General features: G+C 44.0%; 1 protein-coding gene across 4 annotated transcripts in view; it reads left to right on the forward strand.

Moving 5' to 3' along the window:
• Positions 1-986: 986 nt before the first annotated feature.
• The window catches only part of chrm3a (cholinergic receptor, muscarinic 3a), a 104749-nt gene continuing 82595 nt past the window's right edge, over positions 987-23140 (forward strand). For all 4 annotated transcript variants that reach the window (XM_072690065.1, XM_072690067.1, XM_072690066.1 and 1 more), the window contains exon 1: positions 987-1108. The gene's annotated coding sequence lies outside the window, so the exon portion shown is untranslated. The remainder of the gene's footprint in view (positions 1109-23140) is intronic.

Consider the following 23140-nt stretch of genomic DNA (forward strand, 5'->3'; position numbering starts at 1 on the left):
AGATACAAGGGTTTTGTCTGACAGCAAGGATGTTATATATTTTTATTAATTTATGTACTGCCACACAGCTCTGTCATCTGCACTGCCACTTTAAAACTCTATTGTTTATCACTTATACTGTACTGATACCCCAGGATGCCTTACACCACTACATTATATTAATGTAGTTACTGCACTGTTACATTACACATAATTCATTCTGTATATTACATTATATCAATGTAATTACTGCACTGCAATCACTTTTTCTAGTACTTCTTATTGATATAATTGGGTTATATTATGTATATTATAGCTGTATTTATTAATATAGCTGTATTTATAGTCAGGTTTACTGTTTCCTACTTGCCACTTCTTACTACTATTTTAAGTGCCTTTATTATCCTGCTCTTGTTTGATTTTGCTGCTGTAAAAACTGACTTTCCCGTGGGATAAATAAAGTGATCTATCTATCTATGCATGTACAATAAATTAATTAATGTAATTAAATAACATTTTTCGTTAACAACAAATAAACAAGTAATAACAATAATAACAACAACTAAAATAATTATAACAAATATTATAATTATCAATTAAATTACGGTTAATATTAAATTCCATCCTACTTAATTTCTGTCTAATGATTGGCCTTCTGCCGCTGCGTCACCAGAGTCACAGCCAATCACGCGCCTAAGTAGACCGCTTCTTCATGCGCGCTCTTATCGGCATTCTTTTTTTCCCACTCGTTCTCCGCAAAACCCCGCCCCCCTGCGCTGTGATTGACAGGCTGCTACTCGCGAGCACCTTTGCAAGACTTCAGCGCTTCACCGACGGACTGCCCAGGACTACCTATACGAACTGCCAGCCAATCACAGCGCAAGAGGCGCGCTACTACCGACCAATCCTAGCTCGCGAAGGGCGGGTCATGTGCGAATACGGGCGGGAAAAAAAAGATTCCACCGGTCTGCAATTAGTGGCATTTCTGTAGCGCTGGTTAGTGGAGCCGCCGGACGGATCTGGACTGGACCAATGACTGAGCAGGTTCTGCTCCTCCGTGTGTGTGTGTGTGTGTGTTTGGGGGCTCCTCATTTCTCGTGAACACCTTGTCTTCGTCTAATTCGCAAAGGTAAGCAGAGTTGACCCTTAATCGATGATGAACGGCAGGTAGGTGGAGAAGCGGCTGGTGTTTGTGTGGGTTGCGGCTTTTTCGGCTGGAGTTTGGAAACTTTACGTGTTTTGTGGCGCTTGAAATCATAAAGAAGTAGCCCAGCGTGTGTTAAGGGGTGTGTGTGAAGACGTTGCGGTCGTTTCGCAGAGAAAACACACACTTTAGTGGCGTTAATTCGGTGTTTTTCACTCTATTAGCTTGCTATGCTATGCTAGCTAATTAAACTTGAGGTAAACGGCTCCAACGGCGTTAACGGTCTTGACAGGCTATTAGCGGCGCGTGCGGGTTCTGATTGGCTGCTGCGGGGGTTTTAAACGGTCCTGTTATTATTTGAATCTGTAGAAATGCCGCTCGCGACCTCACTCCCGGTCCACCACTGTTCCCGCTTAATATCAGACGCCTAAGGCTTCTGCTGTGGGGTCTGGAGCACGCACTCTCAATTCCAGGGTCCCCACGTGTCCTGGAAAACGTGTCCTGGACGTTTAGAGACTCGCTTTCCAGTCATGGAAACACCTGGAAAATTGGAGAATTCATTCAAAAATGTCCTCTAAATATTACTGAGATTCTGGACTGTCCAGTGAGCCTCACACACATGTGGATTTGCATGTTATGGAAAGGCTTTGCATAGAGTAGCAGGTGTTGAGCAGTCCATCCAGTACCAGTAGCACCAGTTGATACTGGGAGGCTTTCCATAACATGGGCTGATTGGGGATGGGTATGTTGTGTATGGAAGCCATGGAAAATCTGGTCCTGGAAATAGAAGAAGGATGGAGGTGTCTACCATGACGTTTAACATGTAAATAATTATAATTTAAGTAAATAAATTATTAATTTAATATTAATATCATGGATTAATTATATCTAAGTGTGTGTGTGTGTAGATTGCTGTGCACTAATAGTGCTATCAAGGTCTGTGTGTTTGCCATGTCAAAGTAATGGTACTGAGCCCCCTCCTCTAATACCGCTACTGTGCTACAGTGTCCATAAGTTTGTAGACACCTGCTTGTCCAAGCGTATTCATAGGCAGCAGTAACAGCATCTGCTCTTCTTCTCAGAAGGCGTCTCGTAAGACCAGATTTGATTGCATTCGTGATGCTGTGATGGCAGTGGTGGGAGCACAAATGGTGCCATCGAGGTCTGTGTGTTTGGTGTCTGAAAGCAACGGTGCTGAAATCCCTCTTCAGACACCTGCGCTGAGTCTGGAGACACCTGCTTGTCCAGGGTTTCTTCTCAAATCAAGGGTATTATTGAGCAGTTTTCTGCTTTTCTGGGAAGGCGTTACACTATGACTGTGAGGAGGATTTGATTGCATTCAGCAATGAGCACCCTGGTGAGAGCAACAATAGTGGCATCAATGTCTGTGTATTCGCCATCGCAAAGCACAGGTTTATAATTCCTCCTCAGATGCCTCTACTGAGCTACATTACGTGTCCAGAAATTTGTAGACACCTGCTTGTCCAGTGTTTCTGTCAATAAGCAGTTTCTCCATTCTCTACTCTTCTGGGAAGGCTTTACTCTACTAGATTTCTGTGAGGAGGTTTAGATTGCGTTCAGCCATGAGAGCATTGGTAAGGTTAGGTTGATTTGCTAATGTTGGGTGATGTGGGATAGTGGGATGAACCCATTCCAGCTCATCCTAGTGGTCTTGGATGGAGCCCCATCACTCCAGAGAGTGCAGTTTGACTGCTCCACAGCTCAGTGCTGGGGGGCACTCCAGCTCAGCCCAAAGGTATTGATTGGATGGAGCTCCATTACTCCAGAGAATGCAACGCTGCTTCCAGCCAAAAGCTGGGAGGGCTTTAAACCCCTGTAGCGGATGCTTGGCTCTGGACAGGGTGACCGTAGACTCATGTGCTCACAGCTGCTCCAGAGCATCCCTTTCTATTTTCGGCACTTTTATAGGGTGGTTATACAACCTGTGTGTGCGCACGACTGAGCACCTCGATCAGCTACGGGTGCACCTTAAAGTAGCTGGATTCACTCGTTTGGAAAAGGATACGTTTGGACGTTTATGAGCTCAGCGTTTGATTCATAGCGGTGTTCTGATGTTCTGCTTGTGGGAGGTGCTTTGTTTCATGTGTTGGGTGGTTGGTTTGGTCTACCTAGTGGTGTGAAGTTGTGGGCGTCAGACATGGTAGCTGATAAGAGAGTGTAAGCTCTAAATCTGCTCCTGAATGTGCTAAAGCCATTTTGGACGAAGACTGTGGATTGTCCTGTCGAAAGAAAGAGAGAGCGAGCCCCACCTGAATGCCACAGACACCGTTTTCCATCTTCCACTTTGTCTTAAGCGGCTTATTGGCAGCTTTGCGAGTCCCAGAATTTAACTTGGCTCTCTTGTTAGACTTAGTAACGTACAGAATTGTATAAAATACACAAAGGCCTGTGTATACACCGATCAGCCATAACTTTAAAAGTAGATGAGGAACTTTTTAGGTTGTTTACTTTCATTTGAAACGGTGGAAGACCCCTTTTTAAGGTGCTTGGAGGAACCTTCAAGAAAAGGTTTTTAGAAGAAAAAGGGTTCCTCCAAGCACCTGAAGAGGTTTCTCTGCAGTACTTAGAAGAAGTAACAGTGCTCATATAGTCATAAGCCAGGTATAAAGGATGGATGGATGGATCAGACCTTACTTTAGAACATGAAACAAAAAGTACAGGTTGTCCCTTACCATAAATAATGGTAAAATGCAGGTACCAATAGAACAACGCTACATCACAAATGTACCACACTAGAAAGCATACAGTAAGTTGGTGGGTGGGTGTACATTCACTGCAGTACATTAATATTTCACAGAAGCTGTGGTATTACTGTATATCGACTGTAGGATGCTAACAAATAAGCACATCAAATATTAAATACACAACAAACCGTATTGACAAAACATGTAAAGAAATCAATGGCACATGCTGGCGGAGGCTAGTGTGTGGAAGGTCAGGACCATCTGACTGAATTGGTAAGGTTAGCGTTGAGGGAAGGCGGTCACACAGAGGTCTGTTTAACGCTAGCTTGCGGAATAGGTGGTAATATTTTTTTGCTCTGGTGAACAGGTCATTAATGAGAAGAGCAAGTGTCTACGCGCAGTGCAGACCACCCATTGCAGCAGTTTCTTTGAGCGGGACGAGGTGGGGGGGGACCGGACTGTAATGGAAAATGTGAGAATACTTTCAATGAAGGCCCTATAGAAGTGCCTTAAAATCACTTGAGAACTTGAGAAGCGCTGCATGCGTCTTCTTAACGAACCGTGAGATGCTCTCCTCCTACTCAGAGAAACTGTCAGCCTTTCAACTAGTTCAGTTTCACATTTTTTTTTTACAGTGGAGCCTTGGGAAAGCATGAGGGCAATGCACATTTTAAAAAAAGAACTGCAAAGAAGTATGGTAACTGAAGGTACCAAAGATATACACTTTAGGGTACCACCCTAATGACTGTTAATACCTTTTTAGGCAAAGTGGGGTAAAAGGATGCTAACGGTCTTGCATCAGTTGCTAATTTAAGTTTTATAGAATGTATCATTTATGTGTGAAATAAATAGATGTATTACATTTCTTTATTAATGACACTTCATATTAAGCTACAACATAAGACAACTGACAAAAATAGATAGACTTACAATTTATTGAGTAATTAAAGCTGATTATTTTAATAGACCATTATTACACTTGCGGCCTTGTTGTAATCAATGGCCGAGTCCACTGCCCTTTCCTAAATCCACCCGTAATTCAACTAAACACACTGACCAGAGTTACCACTCCATCCAGTTTAAAAGTGTTTAACTCCAAGTGGAAAACTCTGCCCATCATGTGTCATTTTTATTACAGTGACCAGTCTTCTGAAGTGGAGTGAATGCATGGCTGAACGGTGGGCCAGATTTATGATGTTTGTGATTTGTAAACTCTTAATATCAATGTTAATTATTTTAGCATGCATTAAAACGGTTTCAGCAAGGTTTGGTCAAACACCTTGAGAAACCGAACCCTCAGCGCTGGGTTGTGGTGAGTAGTTTAGTGTAGTAATACAATGCTGTGTCTCTTTGCTAGTTGTGGTGTATAGGATGCTCATTGTTAATGCTGTTATTGTTTATGTTGACTGTATGGGAAGTTTGGATTTTATCTCCTCCTGAATGAAAAGCTTCAGTGCTAGTCGAAGAGTCCTAGTTGATCCAGTCAGAGATGTGATGGGAGGTGAATTCCTAGAGGATCTGACTCTGATACACTCCGCCGTCTGAACACCACTGCTTTCCACACTGAACACGTTCACTGTGGCAGGCCTGCAGGCTTGCACTAATGTTTCCAACTTTTGCACAACAAGCTTCAGTTGTTTGTTCGTGTTGGAGGGACGTCCAGGCATGTTTTCTGCCTACATGTTGGCTGTGCTGAAGCCCAGTTAAGATTTTTGAGGGAGGCTAAAAAAAATTACAACTCAAGTAACGCTACTGTTCAGCTCTATTACGTAATGAAATTGTAAGCAAACTGTGATTTTTAATGTTTATTAATAATAACACTAAATGTTATTACCAATGTGTTATTGTGGATGGTCTGAATGTAACTCAAGGTGTAAAACTCATTAAACGAATCTCCAATAAAATTATGAGTAAATATGTTGCTATTTAAATTTCACTCAGTCATTCAATCAAGAGAGAAAGTAAGGGGAGGTCTCTTACCCTGGGGACCTTCTTCCCCCACATTACCCTACCATTGATTACCAGCAGAGTGTGGGATGGTTGACCTCTGTTGAAATCAATGCGCATCCAAAGCGAGTGTCCAGCTCAAGGATGTTTCTCGCACGTCTTACAAGTCCTGCTGTGTCCTCGTAATCGATGTACTCCACATTTCCTTTGATCAGACCCAATACAGTGCTATATATCTGTAAGCACAATGAACTTAACCATGGAGTGGACAATGCATACAAGTGAGGGGATGCACCCCTAGGATGGGCCCATATCAACTGGTTCTGGTTCTGGGAGAACTTTACATCTCATCTGTCAGGATGTTGGCGACCCACTTGGCACATTGAGATGAAGGAGCTTAGCATGCAGCTGCTTCAGGACGGTTGTCTTCACTGACAACTTACTTGGCATAAACACCCATTGTCCAGGTGGTCTAGGATTTAACGGAGGCTCGTGTGGACTGCCTTCTTCTGCTGAATGGTTGGATGTGTAGGCAAAGTCCTGTGGATCTAGAAGTGGATGTGGGTTGCTCTTCAGAATTATGCCAGAAAACATTCAGATGGATGAGATTGATCCATAGAACTTGTCTTCATTGTGGAGGTTTTAAAGCAACTGTCCATATGTCCAAGGGATGCTTGTGGTTTATGTATGTCGGTAGAAACAGGGTTGGCTTGGAGCCTAGTGATGCCCATCTGGTGGTGCAGCTTTCCAAACATTCAGCATTTTAAAGAGTTTGTAAACCTGGGCCAGCATTTATCATGTTCCTCGGAGTAAGAACACTGATCTACTCAGTCCAAGTCACGTCAGGATTCCTATTTTGAGACATTTGGTAAACATAGGCTCTGCTTTAAGAGGTTCACAAGTGCTGTGGCACTGTAATAAAGGTCTATGGCTGTGTCCCAATTGCGTACTACACATTAATACTGTAAGGTGTGTGTGTGTGTGTGTGTGTGTATATATATATATATATATATATATATATATATATATATATATATATATATATATATATATATATACACACTCTGGTCCTGGAGACACCCTGCCCTGCACATTTTAGTGCTTCCCTGCTCCCAACACACCTAAATCAACTAATCAGCTCCTTAACGAGCCGTTGCAGGGGGTGTGTTCAAGCATGACCGGGTGCCTCCAGGATCAGTATTGAGAAACACCGCTATGTAGCTGGATCTATTCAGGTAAGAAAAGGCTGGGTCTGGATGATTCTTCTTCTTTTGTAGACCAATAGATGAGGGTGTAGACTGAGCTACTCTGATGCCCTTCTATGGAGACATCAGATCCCTGTGAGTTGATTTGATCCTGAATTTCCGAAGCTCCTTTGACACGGATGCTTGAAAATGTGCGCTGACACTGAGGACCTTTTAGCCTAGTTATCTTCTGATGTGAGACAAATGTAGACAAATCAGCCTAGAATTTAAGCATGTTGCTCTTCAGACAGGGCTCGTAAGGGTTCTGTGTGCTTTTCCTTAAAAAACTCAGCAGTTTTAGGCATCCATCATCTGACTGCGGTGCAACCTCAGACCGTTGTTCAAGAACAAGTGCAGAAGACCCTTGAACTGGGCTGTAAAGATGGTCAGCTGTTGTGTTTGCTCTGCGAGGCAGATGACTCTGTACTTCGGTGGCTGGTTGTTAAAGCCGCCTTGGATAAACAGGGCAGAATTGAATTGGATTAGCTCCAGCACCTTGTTAGTCAATAGGCTCTCTGCCCACTGGAATATAAACACTGTCCAAGATAATAGTTGCAGAATTGCCTGGAAGCTGGAATGCCTTGCAGTTAATAAACAGATTCCAGGACGCCAGATCAAAATAGTCAACACACCACTCGCTCTTGTCGCAGTAGCAGCGCTCACTTCTTCTTTTTGTGTTGTACTGCTATATGTGTTAAGTGTCATACTTGCTTTGGGTGAATCTGCCGTTAACAAGCCAACTCCATGCCGTTGTCGCTGGATCTGGAAACCCAGACAGATTTCATAAAAGAAGTGTTGAGCGATGTAGGCACAGTCTTTCTGCAAGTCAGTCATTTGTAGTTTTTCAGGAAGTTTCTCAGGGAGTAAACACCTGAGCGGCACAATTAAAGAAGTGGAATTTGACAGTTGGGCACCTGGACACACATCACATGCATACTCTAACACTATGATTAGAGCAGTGAGAACACGCAGCCAGAGCTGTGGGCAGCCACCTCAGTGCACAGGGAGCAATATCTCAAGGGCTGTGGACACTGGTCCTGTGGATGCTGGTCCTAGCCCCAAACCAGCAACCTTTCAGTCTCATACAGCCCTCTTCTCTAACCTTTAGGCCTCTGCTGCCTCCCAAGATTCCACTCGGAGGTCCCTGTCTGCTTATTTTCATTATTATCTTCTAACTATTATCTGTTGTTGTGATTGGTTTAGTCTGAACTGGCCGAGAAATAATGGTAAAGGTCTCTTTTGTGGAAAGATTTTTCTGGCAGTCTACAGGACCTTCTCCTCGTTCTCTTCATTCTTGAGCAGAAGTGAGCAAAGGCCTCTTTTGGGCCAGTCTGGGGAGAGAGGGCCCCTCTATATTTCGACCATAATTCTGTTGAGAATTTTCTATAGATTGGAATTTCTACTTGTATGACTGTACGCCTCCATACACCAGCAGATACAGCTACTTCACACTATGGTCTTTGGCTACGCCCCAAATTCAGTCACTCCTTATTGCCAATCCTAACTGTATCTGCGTTGCAGCCCATTTCCATTGTGTAATATGTAGAAGTATATAAAAAGACCAGTATACAAGAGATTGTCCTGTCTATTTTTGCCAAATCTTCAGTGTTAAAGCTCTACTAGATAGGACCTAGTCTTCTCCCAGAATACGTCTCAGTGGCTTTCTCTCTGCTTGTTTATCCTGTGCACAGCTTTGCCAGGAAACACATTTTCTAAAGGAAATTAATAAACATTTAAATTGGTCGACAAATAGGGGAATGATAAACGGTTTGCGCAGGCGAGGCGAGCTCACAGGCCGTTGTTTTGGCTGTTTGTTATTTCAAGCTGAAGTGAAGCCTGCAAACTTTCTGGATTACTTCTAGGCAGTTACTGCGGAGACTAAAAGAGTCATCCACCCTCGAACCACATCACCAGCATTTCATTTTCTCTCTCTGACATCGCGCGCACACACACACCTGTCTCTCTTGCTGTCAGTCACATCTCATTAGTTCGCTACCATTAGGCAGGCTAGATTTGTAAATTAGGGAGCAATGAAGCCATGCCTCACTGGCTCCTTTAAATCATGAGCAATTCTCTCCCAGAACATCACAGATCACAGCTCTCTTGGAGTGGAGCTGAGGCTACCTGCTGTAGATGATGGTCAGAGAGCCTTCTGAATTGACTGTGATGTGCATCTGTGGTCAACCAGGTGAAAACACAGCTGATGGGCTAATGTGGCCTGTTCATTGTTATGCTGGTCAGTGAGCAGTGTCCTTTCCAGATGGATTAAAGTAAAGGGAAGTACACAGGGTTGATTGGGTTTTATTTTTCTTAGCGAGACCAAAGCTGTTAAAACGGTATACATCACCATTAACTGCGAGGCACATGCTCTCAGACTCGCAAACACGCACACACAGATGCACGCACACACCCTCAGCTCTGTGTTAGTGTGTGTGTTCATAAATACACTTCCGTGGCATGTTTCTTTATGAGTTTGTATAGTCTGTCCTCCAGAATGATAATACTGGAAACCCTGTGCTCAGGGTTTGGCCTGAGTCCAGTCAGTCCTAGTTTACGCCCTGCTCTGTCCTTGCTTGTCCGCCTGGACAAGCGCCATGACATATGACTGGACCTTCAGACAGCCGCGCTTTTCTTCTTTTACCGTATAAGCCTTACAGGCCCCAACGTTATTGGTCCTCAAATTGCCAAGTTTTACATCAAGGCACGGCTCCAGTTCTAAAAAGCTTTCCACTGTAAAGAGTTCCACACTGCAGACATTTAGAACACTATCTTCTCAAAATGCTACTCACTGCAGCAGGTCATGTCCGTTTATGGAGCCTCCACCCAAATACACAAACAAAAGGATAAGAGGTGGATCAGGTTTAATGTAGTGGAAATCTGATCCCATAAAACGTGACCCGATCGATCCTGATCCATTGGATCAGATTGGGATATTCATAACTTCTTATCCGCTTCTTCCTGTTGAAAGTCATGGTCATCAGAATCTAGGGCTGATTCTAGAACCTGCCTGGAATCACTGGGTTCAAGGCAGGAATAACCCCCTCCCTCCCCAAACCAACCACCCTCCTCCTCCGGGGCGGAGTCCCTTTTACCCATTTCACTCGAACCTAGGGCCAGTTTAGCCTGTCCATGTCACCATGTGAAGGCCCAGACCCCGGCCTCTACTTTGAAAGCAGTATGTACTTCTATACACCAAACATCTTGGCTTCTTGACGACACTTGACAATGCTCTGCTGTCCCCTGAGATGGAGTATGGATCATCAATCTATTGTAACGCCTTCCTTTTCCTATTAATTCCTTTAACAATTCTATCATTTGATTGTGTGCTGAGCGTGTTTGAATGGCAGCATGCCTGTAGAAACAGCGATAGCAGATCATTGCAGCCATCACTTCAATGACAGGAATGGAAGTGGCCCTGTTAATTGGCAGGCTAATTATTTCCTCCTTAGCCTCTCAAATGAGACAATGCTCATGCATCTGATAGCGCGGCCTTATTGAATTTGCCTCCCTCCTCCTGCCCCACTTCCTACAGAGACTAAATGGCCAGGCTTTGATGCACCTACTGGACAACACTCTGATGATGTCATCTGGTCATTGTTTTTCTGGAGCCGTGGGGGATCTCTGAGGCAGTTTGTGGAAAAATAGCCCATGGCGGGACTCTTGCTGTCATTCCGTCGATTCCATTGACCTTTGCTAATTGTGTTCTTCTCTCAGCTCATTTTCAAACCTCTGCGGTGCTTCTTCATAGCTGTGGCGAAAGCGTGGCGTGGAGCAGACAGGTGATGCTAATCATGCCTTTCACAGGGAATTAATGTGTGTGCATGCATGCAGGCATTTGGCAGAGTATTAAAGCATCTTCTCATTGAGGAGTAGAAGGTTATAGCAGTGATTCTGGCGTAATCCCCCTCAAAGCCAGACACCTCTCTCTATTCTCTGTCACATAATCTCCCTTAATTAAGTGTTCCTCTGACACGTATAATCCTTGTATAATCCGAATGAACGCTGAGTGTGCTGTTGTGATGCCGAAAGCAGTGATTTTTCTATTTTCCGGTTGGTAGGGTGGAATAAACAAGCAGACAAAGGTGGAAGAAATGAGGTTGAACTGGTTTGGGGGGGGGATTTTTTTTTTCCATTTCCTCTCAATTTGGTACTTCCAATTAACCCACACATTCTCAGTTCACAGCACCCCCTACGCACTAGCAGTGCTCCCAACACTAGGAGGGTAAGGACCCGCATCGCTTCTGATGCATGCAAAGCCAGCCACCGCCTCCAAAAGCAGTTAACACGCTCTGAGGAAAGTACCAGGTTCCCAGCTCCTACACATCAGCTAACGGACCCCTGTGCTGGCCAATGTCGCTTTATTAGTGATGAGGGGAGAGGGAGCGCCATCCACCCACTTGCAGAGAGCATGGCCAATTGTGCTCCTTTGACTCAGGATTTTAACTTGCGCCCGCTGGGCCACAGCGGTAGCACATTAGACTGCCAAGAGTAAACACAGATAAAAAATATATATATATATCCAGATGCAAATTTGATAAAACTTTGATAAGAATTTATGCACACTGTATACACACAACCAGTTTGGACGAAGACGGCAGGACAAAATGCAGTGATGTTTTATTTTATCAGGCTTTGTGGCAGTATTTGATTTACCCACCCAGAAAACATCCTGTCAATCTATCAATCAGTCAATCAAAATCAAAAAGTGATTTTACAACACAAGCGCTGGTGATTGGAGTCCTGGGGGCCGGCTACGTGGGGGGTGAAACAAAATCTGGATTTCTAGTCCATAGTGACATTTGACCTTTTTGACCTTAGCATTGTGAGTGATTAAATACTGGCGGGTGGGTCCTAACTAGTGGGTGGGCACTGGATATAATGAAAACTAGGGTGAAATGTGGAATAAAATGGAAACGTATATGTGCACAGTATGGACAAAAGTATTGGCACACATGCTCATTCATTGTTTCTTTCTAAATAAACGGTATTAAAAAAAAAAAAGTTTCTCCTGCTTTTGTTCCTCCCACAATCCCACTGGATTGAGCATCAGCTGTCATTCCCAAGAACACAGTTCCACTGCTTCACAGCTTAATGCTGAGAGGCTTTATATCTCTTCAAGCCCACGCCTGGCACTAGGCACTTTTTTACTACTAACAGGGACTCGAAAAGCTGTGTGTGTGCATTTGCAAAGTCTGTGTCAGCTTAATTTAGCTGAGTGCCTTAGTTAGAAAGGGTTAATTACACCCAAAAGAACAGACCTTACACAGGTCTTTCTCACTTCTCAGGCAATGTACGACACCTCGGCAGCTTTGGAACGGTCTTGGAGCCGGTAAACACCAACACAAGGACTTGTGGGAACTGTGTCAATATTGAAATAACTCACTCAGACATCATAACCAACGCTGAGGCCAGTTGAGTCTGGTTCTCATCAGGTCTTTTCATTTGGCCTGCAGCAGTGCACTTGCGTAATAGTGGAATAGATGTTCTTCAGGCTCCCTCCCTCAGAGGAGGTTTCAGCTAATGTGAAGAGGGGATATTATTATTTAAGGTGTACCACTAAAGTCGTGAACCTTTACTCTCCATGTTTTCTTGTGGAGCGCAGCTTTAACTGGGTTTTGGGGGCAAGCCTAAGTGGATGCTGTGCCTTTTCAAACATTGTTCGCGCTTTTGTACAAATATATTTTTAAAAAATGGTTTGGGGATGATTTCTACCCTATCTACCCTAGCATCTTTCTAAAGAAGCAAACTTTAGATTCCAAACATGTCTTGGCTGATGGACTGCAGCTGGGGTCATTGTTAAATCGTGTTCATTTGACTGTTCCTTAAGCCGTTTTTGATAAGCCCTAGAAATGTAAACCCTTAAGGGCATCATCTCCGTGACCGGTGATAGTTTTTTCTCATTCTCCCTGGATCTTGTTTCTCTCCATGCTTGTGTTTGTATGTGAATGTTGTTTGGTATCTTCTGTTGGCTTTGGATGCTGGTCAGATGGGGAATTCCCTGACCAAAACTGTCGTGTTTGCTAAAGTAACTGTAGAGAGACTGGGTTCATTTGTGTTCGTTACACTCTTAAAAAATAAAGGTGCTTCAGGTGGTTCTTGGACTGATACCACAGAAGAACCACTTTTGGGTCATTTTGAAGAACCTTTTAAATTTGTACTTTTATAAAGATGTTTTATGTCGGATTAAGATCTTTAAAAGCTTCTGACCTTCTCGCATCTCTGTTATAAACATGGTTCTTCTAGGGCATCGCTTGAAGAACCATGTGAAGCAATTGTTGTTTCACTGGGGGCAACATAGTGGTGCCACAGGTAGCTCATGTGTCGCACAGCTTCAGGGGCCTGGGGTTGTGGGTTTGAGTCTTATTATGGTCACTTGAGGTTTCCTCCAGGTGCTCCTTCAGGTGCTCCCGCCTTTGGCCAGGCTACATTGTCTCCAGGGTGTGAGTATACCTTGCATCCAGTGATTCTGGGTAGGCTCTGGACCCGCCACAACCATGACCAGGAAGAAGCAGTTGAGTAGATGGGTGGCTGTTTCACATGGCAGTCAAGGTTGGAGTGGTAATCAGTATTGATGTCTGGTGTTGATGTCTGAATTCAGGGCCATTATTCTACTCCCAGGCCAGCCGAAGCAGGCCAGTGTTGCAGTAATATTTGGTGTAGTTGTAATATTGAGGAGTTATTTGAAGATAAGTAAAAGCCATGTCCATTGCAGTAGTGTGCCATGTAGTAGAGTTGCCCACTTGTTTGTTTCCTGGACTGGATTTGCCTGATGGCTTGGGGCCAGTGTATTTTTAATCCCGCTTATGTAAATTTCATCCATGTCTTTTTATCCGTAACCTTGCTATCTCATGCTGCACAGAGGAATTCTCTCAGATTCATCCTCGTCGTCTTTTCTCCGTGCTGCTGTAGCTCTTGGCTTAGTCATCAGGGGTCTGGGCCCAGATCTCTGTGAAGCCGTATTGTGGTAGTTAAAGGGGATTTAATAAACTTGGAAGTTCCTGAAGCAACAACAATGTGACATCAGTTTAAACTGGTGCCTAATCCGGTGTTGTTCGTACCCCAGCCTGACACGTGTATGGGCATTTTCGCACCTGTAGTTGGTTTGCTCTGATCCGAATAAGGTAGCAAGTTTGTAAACTTGAATTTATCCCTTTGTGAAAACAAACCAAGAGGAAAACGCTCCAAGTGCACCAAACCCTGTGAGGAAGTTCTCTCTGCGTATTGGTTAGAACTGTCTGGGGTGCGAGATGGAAAGTAAATACAGGAAGACGGTCCAGTGTTCTGGACAAGTGCAGATTTCTGTGCAGTTAAACATGGAGCAAAGGCAGAGATGGCATCTGTTCAGAGCTGTAGTACACCAGGTTCACTCAAACTTGAGGAGTACACTGAAGAGTTGGGTTGGATGGAGGTTCGATCACAGTCTCACCACAAACTTCTCCATAGTTCGTTTGGGACCGGACCAAGACCACCTTCTCTCAAGGGTCTTTGTGCATTTTTTTTATGTTATTTTTTTATGAAAAAAAATTTTTTTGGTATGATTTACTGTCTTCATACCTTCCCTAAAAAACCTTGAAAGGTCTCTTTTTGATGGTGGAAGTTGTATTTGAACATCAACTGTGGTAACCAAGAGCTATCTATGTGATGACTATTTAGGATTTCTGGATACTTGTGGTTCTGCTCTTGGGCTGAACTTGCTAGGACTGCCTGATCTGGCCATGTTGGCAGTTGTAAATGAGTTAGCAGACAGTGGAACGGCTGATTTTACTGTTCAAGCCCCTTCCCAGCTCTTGGCATCTACAACGTTGTTTCTGAAGACCTCATAGACCTCTTTAGATCCGGCCATGGTGATCTTCACCACTCACTTAAATAATCAAGGGCAAACCATTTTGCAAATGGTTCATGCTTGCTCAAAGAACCACCAACCGGCAGCTACATATCTAAAAAAGGGTGCAAGATGCCTTTATCCACTAACTGGCCAGCTTGTCTCGTCAGTACGCATGTATCAAGTCTTGAGCTTAAGCTGAAGTCTCTCTGTGTAGTTAGCCTAATTGCTGTGGGCACACGTGAGCGCTGTCAGCACATTTCATCCGCTCATTTCAGCCGCGTCCGACTAAACAAAGGCAAGAATTAAAAATATCCGAGACTCCATGTGACCCTCCGTCCTCCGCGGTTGATTACAAACTCATAACACATGGTGATATTTCCAGATGTAATTAACGGACGATAAATCATATTCAGTGACATTGAGAGAGGGAGCAGACGGAGACGTCTGAATCACAACCCACAGCCCTGGCTTTAGCTCTTACATCATCATCATCAAGGGAAGTCTGTTATTGCTTGCCGTGATGAGATTTGTCTGGTTTGATCAGGAGCTGAATGTTCCATGTCGATAGCAAGACCACAATTAACAATTACATTCACTGTCAGTTTGTTTCTAAGTATAAACTAGAACCTAGAAGTCGGAGTTAGATTTAAGAGTTGTTGGTGATTATTAAAGACGACGAGATTACATTAGTAGATAGTTAATATTAAATGATCTTGATTTGAATGCTTTTTTTGAGTAGGGAATGTACCAATACAGGAAATATTGGCCGATTCAAAGATCCCATGTGTATTGAGGTGCTTGAAAGTTGCTTAAAAATTGTGAATGCTCTAGAATTTCAGCATATATTAGACCTAAAACATCATCAGAGGACCAAAATCCAATAACTACAGATCTGTGAGTGGCAAAAGGATGTGAACCTTTAATTTGTCCTTCAGATCATCTGCTAATCCTAGAGTCCGATGTTTTTTTTAGTCGAAGGGAATAACATGTATCTTGGCACGGACAAAGGAGATCTCTGAGGACCTCAGAAGGGTTGTTTGTGCTCGTGAGGTTGGAAAAGGTCTCTAAAGGTCTCTAAAGAGTTTGGACTCCCATCAATCCACAGTCAGACAGATTCTGTACAAATCAAGGAAATTCAAGACTATTATTCACCTCCCTAGGTCCCTAGGAGTGGTCAACCAACAAGGATCACGTCCAGAGCAAGGCGTGTAATAGTCTAAGCAACTAAAGGCTTTCACCACATTGGTTAATGCTAATGTTCATGAGTCCACAGCGAGGTTGCAAGGAGAAAGCCACTGCTCCTCAACAAGAACATTGCTGCCCATCTGCAGTTTTCTAAAGATCACATGGACAAGCCAGAAGGCTACTGGAACTGTGTTTTGTGGACCAAAGTAGATCTTTGTGATTTAAGAAGCGTCCTGTTTGTTAAAAGGAAAACTGTGAAACTTGTGGTGGTAGTATCATGGTTTGTGACGTTCCCAGGTGCACTGTTAGTCTTAACAAAAGTGCTTCAAAGGACGACAACCAGGGGTCAAGGGAACACAAGGCTCATTGATGCTCATTGAGGCCCCACCTCACCTCACAACTTTCAGGACTTATTTAAAGAATCTGCCAGATACCACAGGACCCCATCAAAGATCTTGTGGAGTCCATGCCTCAATGGCTCAGTGCTGTTTTGGCGACACAAGGCGGGCCTACTCTGTATTAGCCAAGTGGTATTAATGTTATGGCCGATCTGTGTATATTCAGTCTGAAGGGTTCTGACGTGATTCCACCACACATCCGTCTGCTTCTCCAGTCTACAGCAGCCAGAACAGCCCAAATAAACCTTGAGGAAAAAGCTGTATTGATTGGTTGAATTGATTGCAGCCTCGCAGTGATGTTGCCCAGTGTTGGATCAGGAGGAAGGTGCTCGCAGGCAGGCTGGAGGGAAGGAGGTGAAGAAATAAATGAAACTGGTGTTGACTTTTAAAGCATGAGCTGCTGTCTGACTGCTGTGGATGTGGAACAGCTGGGAGTGGATTTACTACTCTGCTGCGGTTAAGCCCAAGCTTTCCAGCTGAAAGACCGGATATCTTTTGGGACCTCTTTGGGCTGCGTCACCTGCTTCACTGTGACAGTCCAGAGCTTAAAGTCCATGTTGCGATGGGGGCCGGTAGGCCTGGGTGATAAGTCGATGTAACTGTTGATGCGGTTGTGCTTGGCTGGGGTCAGGTGACCTCCTTGACGCTGGTGGCATAGTGTGATGGGGTAAGTCCTAGCTAGTTGGTGGGAAATTGGAAATGACTGAATTAGATTATATTAGATTAGGCAGACTTTTTAGGGTAATTAAATACACACCTCAAGCCATATCAGTGCCCAGGGAGCAACTGGGAGTTCGGTGCCTTTCTCAAGGGCACCTCAACCTGGGAGCAACTTTCCAGTCCCAAGTTTGCTGGTCTAACGTTTAGGCCACGACTGCCCTCATGGGGGATTGGATCAGTACAATCTACAGTCAAGTTTGTTTGCATTTAGTTCTAGCCTCTTTGTGCATTTCCAAAATCTGTGGCTTTGTAATTTGTGTTGATCCGGGACACCTAAAGCCTATGCTGGGTTTCTCAGATTGCAATTAAGAGCTTTTTTCGGGCTGTGTTATTACAATCAGTTTCGCGTGATAAGTCTATTCACGCTGCCAAAACGTAATCACACGACCTCGGCATCCGTTCAGAAGGACAGACAGGAAAGAAGTGTGTCCCTCACACACTCAATCCATATCAGTGTTGCTCGCAGAGTTGACAGACAGATGCACAAACAGGACTTGCACTTGCTAAGTCAACGGTTTGTCCAGGGGCAAAAGGTCAGTCGATCTGTGTGTACACAATCCATCTCCAAGACGGATGCAAATGATCCAACCTATCGGGACATGTTTTTCCAGAGTGGTCAAAGCACAAACCTCACTGACGTTCTCCAAGACTACACTACCATTTCTCTGTTTAGGCAGCTTGCGGTATATTGTTCAGTAATGTAGGGTAGTAATGTCTTAAATTCCACACTAAATGGAAATTACCGATTACCGCATGAGATCTCATGTTATAGAATTGGGCCTAGGTTAGCAGTTCGGCAGTGTTAGCAGGCGACAGCTAGTTAGTCCATTTCTATATTATTATTTACAGTAATATTATAATAGTAGTATTATTTCATTTTACTGCATTGTTTCAATTTTATAGCAATGCTACCAACACTAGGAAGGTGAAGATTAGCACATGCCTTCTCCGACATATGTAAAGCCAGCCACCGCCTCTTTTCAAACTGCTCCGACTCCGGCTAGTGATGGCAGGCAGCTCCAGATGTTCCAGATCTCAACCCAATGTGAAGTGTTTTCTGTCTAAGAGATCAATGGATGGACTAGAGAAGTCCGTGCAGCCCTTGGCTCGTACCAATTTGCCAATTTGTACCACTCTTTATCTTGTTCACTCACACTTTGGTGGTGGGGGGGAGAAAGCAATGCAAATGGCTGCCTGAACTTTGGCGGAGGGTGACTCCGCACAGCGATCGTCAGGCTTTAATCCGAAATGGCAGCGGAGTGTGTTCACACCAGTCATGTGGAGGCTAACGAGGTGGAAAGTTGATGACGCTTATGCAGAGAGAGAGAGAGAGCGGTGTGATCTCAGCCCCTGGGGCAGCGTCAGTCCAGTCCACACGTCCGCATGAAGTACGAGGGGGCTGCAGAGCGTGTTTTTACTGGACGCCACCAACAGGGCATCTGGCGCTTTGATTTCAGTACGCCACAAAAGCGCTCCTTTGTGTTTGCGGCCTCCCTCTCCCTCGCTCTCTCTCTCTCCCTTCCCCTTGACTTACTCGCTTAGTCTCTTGGAGGCTTGATGTTATGTCTGGCATGAGGCTTCCTAAATTCATTTCCACCGTGGCAGACCATGCGAGTGCTTACACAGGAGTTAATGAGCCATTAATCCAGGGCAAACCGCAGGCCTCCGTCGGCTGTGACCGGCGAAAACGCCCACAGCGACTCTGCTCAGTGCTTCTCGGGTGTCAGGTTCTTATTTGGAGACGTTTCATTATCTCCTTCTTAACACTTTGTCATGCTTTCAGCCATAAATCGCTTGTTTATTTGCCACCTACTCAGACTACTCCAGTCATGTAGGGCCAGATCAGGACCCTCTGGTGCCCCTTGGGGGTGGGAGAACTTTATACATCTTTACTTGACACACATTTGGCTTTACGCTGCTTCGTCATGGGATGCCGTCTTTCAACATACACAGAGTTTACCTTCAACCCTTACCTTTCACACCTGATCCAGCTCGCGCAGCTCTTCAGGGGCATCTGAACATTTAAGCCATGTGTGTTGGTTCTGGATTTGCCGGGGTGGTGCTGGTCTACAGAAATTGCTTTCTTCATGCTCTTCATTGCTTTTGTCTGTCTCCACACATTTGTCCAACACAAGCTCTCAGTGGGGTTCAAATCTGGGAATGGTTTTGCCATGAACGTCCTCAGTCCTCAAGCCACTCAAATTCTTGAGTGATGTGGCACCTTGTAGCTGGTTTCCAACCGCTATACCAAGTTAACTTTAAAATATGTCATAATTGAGGTGCCCAGTCCTAGTCTTGTTGATCTTTTGCCCTACAGAATTGACCTTTAACTCTAAAATTTTGCTCTCAGTCTACCAACAGAGGCCAGCAGACGGTGGCAGTGTCTAATGTGTCTGGTAACGCAGCACCGAAGCCCCTTTTCCGACTAGTATTTCTTCGCTAGGCGTTTCAGTAAGCCGGGAAACAAACGACTAAATCTCAAAGCTTTGACGTTTTTTAAGCTGACGCGTCACAGTGATGCAACTCTGAGGCAATCATGTAGCTTTCCTGAGCCAATGTGGTTTTTCTAAAGGCAGTTTAGCCTGTGTGCTCTAACCGAAACGGGCGTGTTCTCAGAAGTGCAGAATCACAGGGTAGTATGGGTAGCAAGTATATGATCAAACGGCCAGATAGCTTATTAAAGCTGAGGGGTACGTCATAGTGCATTTTGCAGTGTCTACACTCCCCCCTACCCCACCCACCTCCATGAGGAGGACAGTCTGTTTTTTCTCTATGAGAACTTAACAGGAAACCGCTGTAATCGCTGCCAGTTACATCCACATCCACCGGCACTGTGTACCTGATTGAGCTTCACACACACACACACACACACACACACACACACACACACACACACATATATACACTTTCCATCTATTGCACACCCTCTCGCTTTTCTCTTTGCTTTCACTTTATCTGTTGCACACTGACTCTGTGCCAGTTTGAGTTAATGGACATTTAGTCTCCTCACATTTTTGGCTTTTGCTGAAAGGCTGTGTACAGTCATGTGGGAAGTTAGGCCTTTTTAAACAGATTTAAAAATCTGGAAGTCATTTGATTTTAATTTAAACAATGTTAAGAGATTAAGGTAATGTAACTAAACTGAAGAATGTCTTTTAAATAACCATTTGTAAAATGTAATTAATAGAAATGCAGTTGTTCTGTAAGGAAAAAGTTAGGGCACCCTATGCCCTAATAGCTGGTTTTAGGGCATAGGACCTCCTCCTTTTACTATAAACGTTTCTATAAACGTTTCTATTTCAGCTTTAGTTTTTTAGGTTTCACATTATCCTCAAGCTCCCTCTAATACAATAAAAAATTCCTAGTGGGTTCTGTGTTGGAGAATTGAGATCTGAGATCTGAAAGTCTGAGGTTTAAATAAGACCTGGTCCTTCAGAATCTTGTCTGACCATTTTCTAACCATCAGCAGCTGCATTTTACACATTTGAAGTAGTAATAAGTTTGTGAAGTTCTATTAACTCCATCTGTCAGTATTGATCACATGAAGATCAAAAATGTCCAGATGTTTAAATGTAAAATATAGGATTTCATGGGTTTTTAAGACCTTGATTACAAAAAAGAATCTGTTTAAAGATATTTTGCAGTCTTTGCAGGGGAAAATGGTAAAATGGAGATGAATCAAGATGAGAAAAATAACTTTAGCAGGTGTTCTTGTCCTGAGAACTGGCGCGAAGGAGAACAAATCTTTTAGAAAGATCCAGAGAACTGGCAGCTAGAGTCTACAGCAGCAGTGAGTCTTCGGCTTTGAGTCTAAGGCCTGAGCCAAAGGAATGTGTAGAGTGACAAAACTATAGCTTCTGAACTGAGAAACTGTTTACACTCCTCTGTTTGTGCAGCTTTAGGTGGATTAAGCTAAGAAAATAACTTTAGTAAACGCAGAAGATCAATTTCACTGTTCTCAAAACACACATTCAGGGCCCAGTTTTCACATATCCCACTTTTCACTCATTGCAGACCAGACTAAGGCCAGAAGCATACTTGATGCAAAGCTAGGAGTAAATCCCTCTCCTGTCAAGGGGTGGGGGGTATATTGGGCAGCAAGTGAACAGTCCATTCCCAAAGGTGATGTGTTAAAAGCAGGACAAATTGACACTATGACAAGGACCAAGCTGTGATGTTCTAGAGTCTAAGAGAGCCCAATTGACCTTGCTCTGTCAGGGGTGGGTTGATGGCACTCCCTTCCCATTTCACTCTGGCCTTACTTTTACACATTCATGTGTGTGCTGTGTCTTTGCTTTGTCAGAGCTGGTATGAAGGTGGTGGACAGCGTGAGAATGAATCTGTGGGACATGAAAACACTCACACAATTATTATTCTGACCTCTACTCGTATTTTTCCACTCCCTTTGTGTCTCTGATTTCACAGGATGTCCTTGATGTTTCGTCAGAAGTTTATTCTTTATTGACACTATTTCTGCTTATAAACATCAAACGCTCATAAAGATGTCTCTGCTCAGTGGAAAGTTTATCCCTGGAGAGACTTTCAGCAGACACCGTTAGAGCAGCGTTTGTCCCAGGGGACCAATTTGAGCTTCAAGCCTGTATGCCCCCCCTCCCTCCCAATTTAATCCAATTCCTAACCACTAGCTAGGACTCCCCCGATCACAAAGTGCTACCAGTGCTGAGAGGATAAAGGCTAACGTGTCCGTGTCTTTCCTGAGACGCCCACAATGCGATTTGTGGTGAATGAACACACATGGGGGAAAAACTCTTACGGCCAGTTCTGTCACGTCTGCTTTCAGACGTCCGTGTTGGCTGACATTGTGCTAAATGATGGGGGAGAGGGAGGGCCATTCTACCTATCCAAAGAGAGAGCGAGAGGCAAGATATGCTGTCTAGAAGTCCTGGATGGCCGTTTTGTTTACAATCTGCAAAAAATCTCCTTCAGATCTGCAGAAATCTATATCTTGTGCCTTTCTTCATGTATGCTTTAATGCACCCACACCCATCAATACCTAAACATCATGAATGAATAACGCAGAGGCAAAATGCAGTGTTCAATACATTATTTGATTTAATATTAAGTATCATGCTAAACAATTCTTCCGGGAAGCAGTTAACTTTGTCTGTGATTGCCAAGTGATGGATGTTTCCATTAACCGCTCAATGGGTTTTTTAGTAAGCTAGAACATCAGGACAGAATTCAGTAGATGTGTCTGCTACACTTCTGTACGTAATGATGCTTCAAATGGTTCTTTTGGTTTTTGTTTCAGAGAGAACCGTGTTTGTAATAGAGCTGTATAAGACCTGCTTTAGTCTACTGTTCATGTCCCCTGGTCTGCTAACTGAGGGTTGGTGTTCGATCAGGGGGTTTACGTTTCCATTACAAGTTTAAGATAAAAAGCCATGTCCAAACACACTTAAACTCCGTACCCTCAGTCTCAAGCTGCAGGTCCTCCGTCCATCACGCAGAAATTGCCTATCAAGCTCCTAGATTAAAGAATATTCAGCAGTCAGGCTCAAGAGAAATCCTACCGATCCAAAATGTGTGGTTGGGGTGACGTCTCTGCAGGCTGCATGTCTTTGTATGTATTTCTACAGGCTGCGTGTAAGCACAAGTTGAACACTCTGAGATATAGTCCTTCACCCTGTGAGCTCAGAATTCTGTCTAACTGGGAACACTGGACATGTCGTCTTTTCCGCCATTTGCACCAATTCCTAGTATTTCATTCAGTTCTGTTGATATTTTAATTAGACTGACCTTTAATTCAACTAACTAACCCAAGCCTCAGCCCTGATTTCCCAGTCACACATTTTTAAGATTCAGCTTCAGCTTGGAAACAGACTGCTGCACCCAAAAATGCAAATTCCATTTTAGGGATGCCTGGTTACAAGTTGGGGCAGTCTGCAAACCAGCAGGCCCACAGAACTAGACTTCTTCAGTACAGCTACATTATCCCACTATTACCAGTGGAATGCGGCATATAGATTCAG

The sequence above is a fragment of the Salminus brasiliensis genome, chromosome 10, assembly GCF_030463535.1.
Source record: "Salminus brasiliensis chromosome 10, fSalBra1.hap2, whole genome shotgun sequence".
Taxonomy (NCBI): Eukaryota; Metazoa; Chordata; class Actinopteri; order Characiformes; family Bryconidae; genus Salminus; species Salminus brasiliensis.